This window comes from Neofelis nebulosa, chromosome 1, assembly GCF_028018385.1.
Source record: "Neofelis nebulosa isolate mNeoNeb1 chromosome 1, mNeoNeb1.pri, whole genome shotgun sequence".
Taxonomy (NCBI): domain Eukaryota; kingdom Metazoa; phylum Chordata; class Mammalia; order Carnivora; family Felidae; genus Neofelis; species Neofelis nebulosa.
Genome location: NC_080782.1, coordinates 64784453 through 64799208, shown reverse-complemented (window position 1 = coordinate 64799208; position 14756 = coordinate 64784453).

Below are 14756 nucleotides of genomic sequence, written 5' to 3'. Positions count from 1 at the left end.
TAGACAGGAGAGAAGCTGGCCCCGAGATCTCCGGTGGGACAGGTCCAATCTGACAAGGTACCCTGGAAGAAGCCCACAGCAAGGATGTCCTCCACGGGGAGGGGAAGGTCCCACAGTCCAGAGAGGGATGGGCCAGTTTGTGGAGACTTCCCGTTGTTCTTCGTCCCCGCAGGTCCCAGGGCTGGAAAAGGGGAGGGAGCTATGAGTTCCAGTCCTTCTCTAGTTGTATATTCAAATCCAGGCCCTGCTTTTGCCATCTTTCTGGACCTCAGTAACCTCCTTCAGAAGCAGGCTACTCGTGCTCAGCTTACAAGGTTGCTGGTGAGGACTAGATGAGAAGCCTTACCAGAAAAACACATAGCACAGAGTGTGGCTGCATTAGGTCCCACACTCACAAGTGGTTGCAGCCGTCCCATCTCCAGCGTCCTGGAGACGCCCTGGCTTTAAACAGGGTTGAGCCCCGTATTTCTCATGGGACAGTGGATAAATCCCTTCATCTCCTGGGTTTCCTCTTCGGTACTATGGAAATGTCCAACATTCAGTAAGCATCGGATATTATTGTTTCTTAAATCATTACTGATACGTTTACCTCCTTTTCAATAGATCTGCCTGGCATCACGCACACGTGGGGGGCCAATGACCCAACACTGGATGATTTGAGGCATGACTCTGCGACTTTTTTTTTTAGCTTTGGCCCTCCCCGCCTCCCCACTCCCGTTGGTAAAATGGGAATAACTACCCATCTTTTGAGAGGGAAGCAGATTGGCAACTCTTGTTGAGTCAGGGGTAGGGACTGAAAAAAGAATTGCTTTAGACAAATGGTTCTTCTCAGAGTCACTTCTGTTTCCCAGCCCCTGGGTACAGCTCACTGGCACCTTCCCAACCCCCCCCCCCCCCCCCCCTTGCACTGGAGGAAGGTTCCCAGGAGCAAGGCCCAGGCTCTGATTTTTCTGCACGGAAAGACCAAAGGGCTCCCTGTAAGAGATAGTTCCAGGAAGCTGGGCGGCTGCCGGCCTATGGAACCAGTCTAGCCATCCAGGATGGGACCCAGGGATCCTGCCCTGCCATTCACAAATCTCTGCCCACCTACCCCTTCTCGGTTTGCCCATCTTTAAAACCGGGAAAACCACCCATACTGGGCTGGGCTGAGGTGAGGTTAGAACCAGGGCTCAGTAACTGTCAGCTCTCTCTTATTCCTCAAGGAACCCTATGATGTAGGGGGCCCTGATGGCTCCCTAAGGAGGAGAAAATTGAACCTTAAGTCTTGATAAGAGTTTCTCACAACTAGTAAATACCAGGGTTTTGCTGATTTTAAAATTTATGTATTTTGCCTGAGGCAGAAGTTGCTGTAAAGGTGGGAGGGGAGGCATCTGGAACTGCTCACAGCAATGAAGTATCCACTATTTCCATTTTCTTCCACCTTGACAGATGGGGGGCGTTGAGTCCGGGATGGGCTAAATAACCAGCAAGGGGACACAGCAAGGGCACCCTGGATGGTGGATTCCCAAATAGTTACACAGGCATCTCCAATCTCTCTTATTTGGTGGTTTCCCCGAATTGTTTCCACCAACTGGGCCTGGGGGATGAGGGGAAGAGGAAATGTGGGGAGTTGTTTAATGGAGATAATGACATATATATTTTTAATTAAGGAAGAATCTCTTTCAATTGTTCCACCCCTAGTCGCCGGGTGGGGTATAAGCCAGGTTTGCTTTACCTGTATGACGAAGACAATTTGTTGGTCGTTTCTGGAAGGGAAGGAGGTTGGGACACCGGAGCTGGGCCCCAGACCTGTGTCAGTCTTGGGAGGGGGCTGCAGGTCACCACCGGCAGGAGGACCCTTGAGGACCGGTGGGCGGTGGGTGACAGGAACTGCGGTCCGGCTGTAGGCGTGGCAAAGAGCATTCGAGTCGGGGACCTCACTTGCCCCTCAGGACTGCACTGGGGTGCGGACGTTCCGCGATCTCTCCGAATCCCTCTCGGCCTCCGCCCTTGAAGTCGCACACCCCATTTCATTGAAGGCGCGACTGCAGCTCAGAGAGGCGCGGCCAAGAAAGGAGTCGGGCTGGATGGCGCTTCGGGACCCCGGAGCCGCCTCGGGGACCCTCTGATGCAGACACCCGGCCTCCTGGATCCACGGAGGTCTGATGTCAGAGTCCCTGCGATACGAACTGTGTACAGCGCCCGGAAGAGCCCCTAGCACAGCGAAGGGCTCAATAAACACCACCAGCTGGCTAAATGAAAAGCCCAGCAATCAAAGTGGCGGAAAACTTTGGGCCGCTCACGCCACTGACTCTCGGAAGGTACCGCTTTCCCCAAGTGACTTGGAGCGAACCTTGAGTTGTGACGAGCGGTCTCTGCGTCTTGACCATTGGAGTTTGCCCGCAAAGAAAAATAGCGCTCATTCTACCCGGTGCCGGGAACTCACCAGACTTTGAGTTAACCCTCGCACTCCCCAGTAAATAGCTGCTCATTTCACAAGGGCTGGGGAGGCTGTCTCCCGGGCAAGGTCCCGCAGCAACTAAGTGACCCAGTCAGCATTGGACCCCAGGTGAAACTGACTCTTGACCCCAGGTGAAACTGACTCCAAACCCCGAATTGGTTTCCCTTTATTTTTCTCCAGATTGCATTTCTCTTGTCCCTGGCCTGACCCAGGGAGCCACTCAGCATCACGCTGTTATCTTCACCTGCTCCCTTTAGTTATAGCTTGATTTTGTTGCATTTCCCAGATTTTATAAAACAGGAGTGTGTTTACACAATAGGAAAAGCATACCTGAATGTATCCTCAAACTGAGTTTGAGTTTCTCTTCCTTCTAATAATAGTAGTTCACGCTTAAGTAAAAAAAATTTGATGTTTATTTATTTTTGAGAGAGAGAGAGAGAGAGAGAGAGAGAGAGAGAGAGTCTGTGAGTGAGGCGTAGAGAGAGAGGGAGACACAGAATCCAAAGTAGGCTCCAGACTCAGTGCTCTCAGGACAGAGCCGGACAGGGGGCTCGGACCCATGAACTATGAGATCATGACCTGACCTGAGCCCAAGTTGGAGGTTTCACTGACTGAGCCACACCCGGGTGCTTATTGAACACTTACTATGTGCCAGACCCTGTACTCAGCCCAAGACAGGAACAAACTCACTGAATCCTCACTAGAACTGTATCTACTAGCTAGTATTTTCATCTTTACCTTGTGGGGAAACCCGATTCTCAGGCATGGAAAATCTAGAAAAATAGGATTTCTTTTATTTTTTTTTAAAATTATGTTATTTAAAAAGAGGTCATTCTCAGGGCGCCTGGGTGGCTCAGTCGGTTAAGCGTCCGACTTCAGCTCAGGTCACGATCTCGCGGTCCGTGAGTTCGAGCCCCGCGTCTGGCTCTGTGCTGACAGCTCAGAGCCTGGGGCCTGCTTCCGATTCTGTGTCTCCCTCTCTCTCTGCCCCTCCCCCGTTCATGCTCTGTCTCTCTGTCTCAAAAATAAATAAACGTTAAAAAAAAAAAATTAAAATAAAAAGAGGTCATTCTCTCCCTATCCTCTACCCCCCTCCAAACCTAACAAATAATAGCCACCGCCATTTCAATAGGAAAAATAATTTTATTAGATCCGCAAACTTTAAATACGGTTAGGCCTCCCTCTGCTCATAACTTTAACAGCCTGTGTGTCCTGTAGCTTGATAAAATTGGGACTTTTCTCCTTTTTCACCTTTCCCACGGGGGCTCTTTGCAGTCTCTGTGGGGAGGACAGGAGAGCGAAGGGACAGGCCCCCGACCGCAGCCACGAAGCAAGGATTCTTGTGTCCCTCACTTGTGGGGTGACTAAGCAGGTCCCTTCCCTCTCAGGGTCCCCGGCTTTCCTCACGGGCAAAATGAAGGGGGTACGGTTAATTTCCTGTCCCTCCTGGTTCTGTGGCTTTCTGATGAGGGAGTGAGTAAAAAGCTCAGTCTGCTCTTAGTTCTGTCTACCCCCAGGCTGAGTGAGGTCTCCAGGAAAATAGAGACATAGAATGGAAAGATCACAGGAGGCCGGGAGGAGGAGGGGGGGTCGGGCCGGGGTGGGGGGGTGTTGGGGGGGGACGCTGTTGGAACCCCGATTTTATCCTGGACCAGCTGCGTGTCCTGGGACATTCTCCCACTTTTCTGAGCTAAGAGCCTCCTGCTCCCTGTCTGAAACTGGGGCTAATGATTCCTATCTCTGGGAGTTAGGAGGAGTACACGGGCTCCCGGATGTAAAATTCGAAGAGCTGAGGGGCCTAGGAGGAAACCCTGTGGATCATTGTTAATGATATAGTCAGAGCTAACACTGCTGGTGAGGACACTTGCAAAGAGGCTTATGAAATTATGCTTGCTAAGAGTCCTCAGGGCCTGCGGGCAGCACAAGGAAGCTTTGCCAACTGGTGGCATAGCCCTTCTCGGGGAAAAGATTTGAGGGGTCTCTGGACCCAGCACGAAGTGGCGTCTAGGCACATGACAAGAAACGTTTTCCATTTTCGGGGATCTGTTCACCTTCCCGTTAGACTCAGGAGCCTGTCTCGGTACAACTTTAACACCTCGACAACGATGGCGAACGTCCTGTGGACAATGCGCAAGGCTGCGATCTTTGGGAGGCAACAGCCATGTAGCTGGAAAAAAACAACAAGATCGTGTTGCCTCCACTCTACTTATTTTCGGAGTTAACCCCTCTCTGGTCCATGATAGCTAGTACTGTGACATAAATTTCCCTTTAGAGGTCCTGTTGTGTTTGTTTGTTTGGTTTGAAAACAAGTTTCTTTAAAGTTAAACATTAATTAAAGAATACCACTGTTGGTGCTGGGATAAGGCCAACAATCATAATGATTGTTCTTCGAAAACGGAACAATCATGTAGGAGGATGCCTGAAATTTGCGTTAACACTGATTTACAGGGGGGAATACTGCATTTCCAACAGCCTAAAATCTGGTTGGAATCCTGTTCCACCTCCTCCTAGCTGGATGGCCTTGGGCGACTTACTTACCCTCTCTGGACCTTGGATTCCTTATCTGTAAAGCTATGGGGATAGTGATCATTCCGATCTTCTAGGGTTGCAGGAAGAATCCACCACAGAGATAGTAAGTAAATGGAGGACCACACCGCATTGGAAGCAAGGGGTTGTTGGTATCATTAGTAAACAATAGATAGGAGAATTTGGTCAAAACACTGACTTATTTCCCCTGCATCAGGCTCTCTGCTAGCTTAACAGTAATTGTAAAAGAGGACAATTTTTTGAAAGCGGGAGTTCTGTTTAGTTCTGTTTTGAAAGCGGGAGTTCTGTTCAATCAGCACACTGTCACTTCCCTAGAGGACACTTTCAGAATCTTCACAGAACATCACGATCTTCTGTAGGCAAAATTAAGACACCTGTAACTTGCAAATGGGGCAGAAAATGGTTTCACTTGTCCTTTTCAAAAATTATTAAACACATTGCCTAATCTGCCCTTTTCTCCTGTCTTTCAACCTTCCTCCCTATTCTATTCCCTTCCTCCCTTCATTTCTCCTCCTTTCCCTCAGGTGGTTTTTCCTCAGTGTTACTCCTGGAAAACAAATGCTCATCGGTCCTGCCCTCAAGAGTCCCCCACTCTAGTGGGAAGACAGCTTATCAAGTACCCCATTACCTGCCCTCCACCCCATGTGTCAAAGGACTGCCCCAAAGCCAGCCCTGGCTTGCAGAACTCTCTCCCTTCACTCTCATGGTGTCACCTGAATACAGTTCATGACACAGCTGAACAACATTTACAAACCAGGAAACTTTCCGTAGAAGTCTGGAATCATGGCTTCTCTACATCAGTCTGTAGGTAAGAGGCCCCAGGTGTGTTCTCTTTAGATGGGACATGTGTCCCAAAGACAGGATACAATGGAATATGGTCCCCGAAGGTACAGAGCATGTGTCGGATGGTGGGATGCCCAGAGGGAGACTGACCATTCAACCTTGGGGAGAAGGAGAAGGCTATTGGAGGAGATGTATTTGCACTGAGCAGAGAAGGGTTTGCCGGGTTGTGAAGGGGGACTAGTTGCTGGCAAAGGAGGCTGTAGGAGACAAGGAATAAGAATTGATGGGGCGCCTGGGTGGCGCAGTCGGTTAAGCGTCCGACTTCAGCCAGGTCACGATCTCGCGGTCCGTGAGTTCGAGCCCCGCGTCAGGCTCTGGGCTGATGGCTCAGAGCCTGGAGCCTGTTTCCGATTCTGTGTCTCCCTCTCTCTCTGCCCCTCCCCCGTTCATGCTCTGTCTCTCTCTGTCCCAAAAATAAATTAAAAAAAAAAAAAAAAAAGAATTGAAATGACCCGGTCTGTGTCAAGAGAGTAGGGAGGAAGTGGGGGGGCACACAGGCTGGGGGGAAAGGTGATGGAGTGGAGAGCCAGAACCCTGAGGGCAGCAGTGGGACCCTGAAGGGTCTTTCTTGCTTTCCTTTCTTTGCTTTCTGTCACCTTTTATTAAATTCTCTTAGAATTTCAAAAGCAATAGATATTCACCATAACCAATGAAACAAGCATGAATAATCTCCTCGGTTCTCTTCCCTTAATGTAACTAGGATTAGCAATTTCATGTGAATCCTTGGATATTCCTTATTATGTATAAATACAAAACAGCATATATAAATACAGAAAGGCAGAAATTGACAGTGTGTGTGTGTGTGTGTGTGTGTGTGTGTGTGTGTGACTCTATCATTCTATCTCTCTCTCCATCACTTGCTTTCTTGTCACATGCTCTTCCGACCAGGTCAGCCAGGTGCCCCACTACCAAAAAGTCTTGGAAAAAAAAAATCCTTGCAACCTTTCAGACTCACACTCTTATTTTAAAGGTTTAATTTCTAAAGCTGATATTCCTGGAGCCAACTAGGTGTATTTCTTTCTTTGTTTCTTTAAAAAAAATTTTTTTTAAACGTTTATTTATTATTGAGAGACAGAGAGACACAGAGCGTGAGCAGGGGAGGGGCAGAGAGAGGGGAGACACAGACTCCGAAGCAGGCGCCAGGCTCCGAGCGGTCGGCACAGAGCCCGACGCGGGGCTCGAACTCACGACCTGTGACATCATGACCTGAGCCGAAGTCGGTCGCCCAACCGACTGAGCCACCCAGGTGCCCCCAGCTAGGTGTACTTCTAATCTGAACAGCTATCGCCAGATTATTTCTTATTTATATTTTTTTGTTTTTTGTGTGTTTTTTTTAAATGAGGGATTTATTTGTTTGTTTATTTATTTATTTATAGCGAGTGGTGGTGCACAGCATGCATGTGCACGTCAGGGGGCAGAAGGGGAGAGAGAGAGGAGAGAGAGAATCTCAAGCAGTCTCCATGCTCAGCTCGGAGCCTGACGTGGGGCTCAATCCCACAACCTGGGATCATGACCCAGGCTGCAATCAAGAGTTAGATGCTCAACTGACTGAGGCACCCAGGCGCCCCACCAGATTATTTGTTTAAAAACCCGTTCCAATGTCCATTTCCAGTAGCAGACCCATTTCTCCTCCCGCTCTCCCAGCGCTAGATATCTCCCAGCGCTCTGTGTTCCTTTCTGCTACCGACAGCTTCGAGCAGGGGACTGATGCCATTCCAGACCCATCTGGGAAACTCCCTGGGAGAACATCATGGAAAACGGGGCACGGGGGTAAGGAGAGGTGTGCCAGAGCCCGTGAGAAAGCTGTTTCGAGGCTGCTGTGGGGTGAGGCGCAGCGCTGGGAAGGGAGAGGCAGGGAGGGGGTTGAAAAGTGAATCGTGGAGAAGTACACAGGCCACACGATGCCTCCCGGGGCTGGAGGGGTGCCCCTGTGGCCTAGCCTCACGCTCTCCTCCTCCCCTTTCTCATGCTCCTTCCTTCGTGGCCAGCCACCCAGCCTCCTGTCCTCCAAGGTCGATTTCAACAGCTTCCCATGTCTGGAGCCCTGTGCCCAGGCAGCAGGCCACATAGAACAGAGGTGTGACCGGGGCGCCTGGGTGGCGCAGTTGGTTAAGCGTCCGACTTCAGCCAGGTCACGATCTCGCGGTCCGTGAGTTCGAGCCCTGCGTCGGGCTCTGGGCTGATGGCTCGGAGCCTGGAGCCTGTTTCCGATTCTGCGTCTCCCTCTCTCTCTGCCCCTCCCCCGTTCATGCTCTGCCTCTCTCTGTCCCAAAAATAAATTAAAAAAAAAAAAATTAAAAAAAAAAAAAAAAAGAACAGAGGTGTGACCTTGGCTGCCTCCACCCGGGGCCTGGGTGAGTGGGCAGGGCGGGGCGGGTGGACAGACGCTTCCTTGCGGGGCAGTTGGAGCCAGCCTTGCCAATGAAATTGCTGGTGACTTCACAGTGTAGGTTGATAATTAGCAGTGTCGTTTCATCTAATCCTCACCGGTTTGCCTTTTCACCTATGCAGCACCTGGTGACAGACGTGTTGGATCCCTGGAAAAGGGCTGGGAAGGTCCGGCCTGCTGAGACTGGGGTGGGAGCCCCTGCTAATGCTCCCGGAGTGCCCTTGGAAGTCTCTTTCCAGCTCCCTCCTCCCCTCATTCTTTCATTCTAGTGTTCTCTCTCCGTCTGTGTCTTTCTCCCCAGCCCTCGCCTCAACAGCAGACTCATTTTCCGCACAGGCCCGGATGGGACCTGTAAAGCCCCTGGGAAGCCAGGAAGCCCAGGGATGGGGCCATCGGGTTCTAAAGGGTTTCCCCAACCTTGAGGAAAGCTGAGGCAGCTCTTCAGGGCCTCAGGAGAATCTGAGATTGTCATCAGTACGGGACGGCCTGTCCGGCCAGCGTGTTTGTTCAGCTCTTAAATAGTCCAAGAGAGTGTGGTAAGCTTTCCCGGACAATGGAGCCATCTGACTTCACAATTAGCTCCGTTCTCCATGGAGCAGAATGTGGGCCAGCGAGAGGCTAATTGCTGAGATTTCTATCCTCGCATGACCTCATAACTGACTCTTGAGCAGTCACATGGATGTCCAACCTTAGGGGCATCGAGTAGAAGAATGTAACCATCCTGAGTGTGGCTTAAAACGTGAGGGGTGGAATGGGAATTCACGCTCCGTTCTGGCTCTGACGGTGGGTCCGCAAACCAACGGCCAGGTCTTCTCTTGGAAGAAGCGGAGAGCATCTTCTAGTTCATCAGCGCTGACCCGGTACATGGTTGCAGAGTGCCAGAGGAAGGGTACAGGCTTCGGAGTCGCTCAGACCAAAGTGTGGGGGCTGTGTGGCCTTGGGAAAGTCACTTAATCTCTCGGCACCTCAGTTTCCGCATCTGTAGAATGGGATGGTAACAACACTGACCTCAATACATTGTTGGATTATCGTGTTGAAGTGACCAAGGACCTGCCACACTTCTTGGCACGGGAGTAGGCACTTAATACGTGGAAGCGACAATTTCATAAGCTATTGACTTTAGAGTCCCGCTGGCTCTGAGAGGAGGAGGGACGACGGGAATTGCTTCCTTGCCCCCCCCCCGCCCCCGCCCAGCTCCATTTCTGTATCGACTACCGGTTACCCAGGCGATGCCAGGCCGTGGATGCCCAGCGCGGCTAGAACACGCACAGCTACCGAGGCCCCGGGACGGCTTGTGTAGCCGTTTCCTGACACGGCCAGTGTCAGCCCTTGTGACTGGCAGAGGTTGTTGGGACAAGGGGCTCAACTCCCATGGTGAAAGGCAGCTCAAAACCAGTTGGGGTCACATTTAAACAGAAACAAATACATCCAAATCTTTTAAATTAAAAATTAGATTCAGTTAAACAGCAAAAAAAGGTCTGTGTCAAGGGGAGGGGAGGCCCTCAGATTTGTTTATAAACACAGTAACATAAATATATAAAGGGAAGCGGCTCGGAGTGTTTGGGGGCCGATCCTGGCCGTTTCTTCACGGGGCATGTTTCCCATTACAAGAGGGAAATGCAGGCCACACATGGGCAGAGAGGAAATATGCAGACGGGAGAATAATTGGGGGTGCCGGGGTCGTGGGATAATCCGTGAATTTGTTTTCAAAATCTTCTTGAATGTTCCGCTGCGTTTACAATTTTAAAAAGTTTAACGGAATCCACCCTACGTTGAATTCAGCTGGAACTAACGTAGTCTGTAGGTGCGACTTCCTGTGAGATGCATCCTTCCGCTTCCTCTGGGAAAGGACTGCAGTAGCTTTTACTTTTAGCCCTCTATCTCTCCAAAACCCATTTCATATCTGCCTGGGTGATCAGGTTGAGTTAGAAGCTGGGTACCTATTTCAGAGAGGGTTCCCTTGCTGGCTGTTTGCAGTGCATGTGGCTGTAAGGCTTTGGGGCGGTGGGGGCGGGCAGCGTGCCCACGGTCTCACAGCCTTGACTCTATCATGCCTATTTACAGGAGGGGAAACTGAGGCTAAAGAGCAACCAATCATCTGCTCAGGCCTAATCAGCTGTTATCAGGACAGAGTAGGTTTCAAACTTCAGTCTCCGGGGGTGGTCAAGTTCTCTCGTAGCCAAAAATAATTCCCTTTCTCGGAAAAAGTCTCCTTCTAGAGTCTTCCTGGCAAAACAGGGATCGAGATGGCAGTGTACCCCCAGTCGCGGACATGAATTTGTGGGCCCCTCTAACAGCTTGCAAAGGGGGCGAACATAAAAAATCTCTCTTGTTCTCTCAATCTCTCCCACCCTCTCGGGCAACCAGGCATTTCCATTGTTGAGAAAACCCAAGTGTCATAAAAGTGATTTGGATAGAAAACAAATAAAAATCTGGTTTGGGAAGGAAAGCCAAAATTCCTCATTATCAACAACACTGCTTCTTTAGATAAATATTTACCTAATCCAAGTCTTCTTCCTTTTTTCTCTCTTCCCTCGACAAGAATGTTCTTCCATCTCGGCAGCCGCAGTGGCCCTGTTGGAACAGACGACGTTCAATGTTTCCATCGTAAGGCATGTTTTTCTGGGGTTTATTACTCAGCTGTAAAAATGTGCTCTAGGCAAAAACTTGGCATATTAAGTCTCATCTCAGAGGTAACTGGTGGGGATTTTTTTGAAAACCTTTTTTCTTTTTACAGACAAACTTGGAAAGAGAAACAAAAAGGTCAAGAATTTACTGTTGGAAACTATGGGTTTTGCCCCCATGGGTTTTCCTCTTTGGTTTGGTTTGTTCTGTATTATTTTTGATCTCCTCTAACCAGATATTTGGGGCAAAGTTATAGAGGCTATAATCCCAGACATGCATTTATTCTTCCTTCAACAAATATTTACTGAGCGCCTACTGTGTCCCAGACACTGTGTTAGACTCTGGAGATTTGTGGGCAAAAATACCCATGCGGTCTAGGTCCTCATGGGGCTGACGTGCGCACACACTCAGACACAAAGCCCGCGTGTGACCGGATTGGAAAAAAACAGAAACTTCGATGGGCACTAAGGGGTCGAAGTGGAGGAAAAACAGTAAAGGGGGTGCAGGCACTGGGACTGTTGCTCTAGATGAGCTGGCCTGGGAAGACCCCCTCAAGAGGCAACATTGACTCCAAGATGCTGAGGCTAAGAAGAAAAGGAGCCTCATGTCCCTCATGTCCAGTGTGGGAAGAAGAAAAGTCAGGAAGAGAGGAAAGCAGGTGGGAAGGCGGTGAAGAGTGTGGTGTGGGGGCGCCTGGGTGGCTCAGTCGGTTGAGCATCCGACTTGGGCTCAGGTCAGGATCTCAGGGTTCATGAGTTCAAGCCCCACACTGGGCTCGCTGCTGTCAACGCAGATCCCGCTTCAGATCTTCTGTCCCCTTCTCTCTCTGCCCCTCCGCCACTCTCACTTTCTCTCTCTCTCTCTCTCTCTCTCTCTCAAAAATAAATAAACATTGAACAATGTAAAAAAAAAAAAAAAGAGCATGGTGTATGGGGGGCACATAAGGAAGGCCTCCCTTTCTGGACTGCATGGAATTGGAGCATGGTTGAAGATAATATCTAGCACCCAGGGGGGCCCAGGCAGGTGGTGAAAAGGGATGTTAGCTTTCCTCCTGTGTGCAAGGGAAGCCATGGAAAGATGTTCAGCGGGGCAGGGAATGATGGGAAAGATCTTCTCTCTGGAAGATCTTTCCAGTCTCCGCGTGGAAGATGGATCGAGAGGGGCACTGCGGAAGGAGGGGGATCCTTCAGGGGGGCAGTTGCAGCTGCCCGGATGTGAGCTCCCGGTGGGCTGGGTTGAGAAAGGGGCAGAGGCGATGCAGGGAGGTGTGTGGATTCCGGGCTGGCTTAAGGGAGGACTGGACAGGAGCTGCTGGGGATGGGGGGCAGTGGGGCCGGGGAGGGAGGACTGGGGAGGAGCCAGGGTAGGTCAAATGTGGTGCCACATCCGAGGTGGGGGAGGAGCAGGGAAGGTGAAGGGAGGGAAGGGCTTGAGAAGGACTCCCGGTTCCTGGCGTGGCCCACTGGGTAGCTCTGGTGTGGAAGCAAGAGAAGGAGAGCAGCTCCAGGAGGCGGGCATCCTCGTGGCTCAGACGGAGCAGTCACTCAGCCTGGGTCCAGTCCCTCCTCCACCCCTTGCCGGCTGGGCAACCGTGGAGAAGTTACTTTCCCTCACAGTGCCTCCGGTTCCTTCTCAAAAATGGAAATAGAGGGGCGCCTGGGTGGCTCAGTCAGTTAAGCGTCCGACTTCGGCTCAGGTCACGATCTCGCACTCTGTGAGTTCGAGCCCCGCGTCGGGCTCTGTGCTGACAGCTCAGAGCCTGGAGCCTGTTTCAGATTCTGTGTCTCCCTCTCTCTGCCCCTCCCCCGTTCATGCTCTGTCTCTCTCTGTCTCAAAAATAAAAAAATAAATGTTAAAAAAAAATTAAAAAAGAATGGAAATAGTAATAGAATCTGCCTCACGGGGCTGCTGTGAGAGTCAGACGAGCCCATCGAGGTACTCAGAATAGCGCCTATACGTGTTATGCACAAATCGGCGCAATGAAAATAACACCTGTAGATGCATCTACAAATAGAACTCCATTTTGGACACAGGTTGATTGAATCGCTCCTTCAGGCAACACTGCTGACCCCCTGCCCTCATGGGGCTTGCTCTCTGCTGGAGGACCCAGCCATTCTGGAAATAGATACACTGCACTGTGACAAGAACTTCTGGGACGCGGAGCAGGGACCTACAGGAGAGAAAAACGGAGACGACAGAAATCAGATTGTGTTGGGCATCTCTAGGGAAGTCACACATCAGCTGAGCAGGCTTTAGCAAGAAGAGGGGGGATCATTCTGGATCTAGCGAACGGTAGAAGGCCCCGGGGTAGGATCGGGAAACCGAGTGTGAGAAAGTGTTTTAGAGCAGCCAAAGCAGAAACAGCAGGCCCAGCTGGCCCAGGGCCTGTTGGCCACGGTCAGGGCTTGAGGTTTTATCGTAAACGGGTTGGAGACATGATTGAAATGTTTCAGGCAGGAAGAGAGAGATCCTGACTTGCATTTTCAAAAGAACACTCCGGCTGCCATGTGAACTGGGGGCACGTTGGGGGCCAGGGCGGGCAGCGCCGGTAGATTTAGGGGCACTGTGGACAAGTGGGGGAGGCTGTGGGTCTCCAGGAGATGGTGGTGGTGACCGTGCAAACGGAGAAACGGATGTGCCTCAGAGAAATGTCAAAGGTAACACCAGTTTCGTCTCTACACGGAGGCCGTAGGGATTCCCTGCAAAGGCAGATCTGACTCAGTCACTTCCCTTCGCAGATTTTGTCAAGGGCTCTCCAGCGCCCTCGGGATAACGCCCGAATCTCTTGCCACGGTCAAGCCCCTGTCTCCCTGTCATACACTGTCCCCTGCTCCTGGACACTTGTCTTCCCTCTCCAAGCACCACCTCCACTCTCCCTGCCTACCTCTGTCTGATGTCAGCCTCCGTCCCCTCCCTACTCGCTGGGGCCTAGGTGTGCCCACTGCACTTAGATAAGGCCTCGAGTGTCAAACTAAATGGATCGAGAAACTCTAGTTTATCCAACAGATGCAATAATCTGAAAGCTCTCTGTAGTGAATTCCCATTCTCCCAAGTCACCCTTCGTGCTATTAGCTAGTTGTGCTGGGGGAGACGGGAACTAATGTTTGATTAAAAATGTACTCGGGGAGGGGCGCCTGGGTGGCGCAGTCGGTTAAGCGTCCGACTTCAGCCAGGTCACGATCTCGCGGTCCGTGAGTTCGAGCCCCGCGTCAGGCTCTGGGCCGATGGCTCGGAGCCTGGAGCCTGTTTCCAATTCTGTGTCTCCCTCTCTCTCTGCCCCTCCCCCGTTCATGCTCTGTCTCTCTCTGTCCCAAAAAAATAAATAAAAAACGTTGAAAAAAAAAAAATTAAAAAAAAAAAAAAAAGAATGTACTCGGGGATTAAAAAAAAAAAAAAAAAAAAAAAGAATGTACTCGGGGATGGTGGTTCACCCACCCCTGCCCCCTTCACAAGAAGCCTGTGAGGGAGACACAGCGGATGAGGACACGGAGGTTCTGAGAGGTGAAACCACCTGCCCAAATCGCTAAGGTAGTAAGTGGCGGGTTAGATTCAGTCCCAAGTCTTACGGAAAGCCAAACCACACCCTTCCCCAGGCCTGAGTGTCCCCCTCACGGCTCACCCAGGCCTAATACCCTTATCTCCCTTGGGCTGGCTCCACTGAATGAGGGGCACTCAGGATCAAGAAGAGTCTGGATGTACGTCTTTTATGGGCTGAATTGTGTTTGTCCCAAATTCGCATGCCGAAACCCTAACCCCCCCATGTGATGGCATTTGGAGATGAGGCCTTTGGGAGGTGCTTAGGGTTGAAGGAGATCATGAAGGGGGGGCCCCTCGTGATGGCATTAGGGGCTTTATAAGAAGAGAGAGAGATCCTTCTCCGTCAGCCATGTGAGGCTCCAGCAAGAAGGCAGC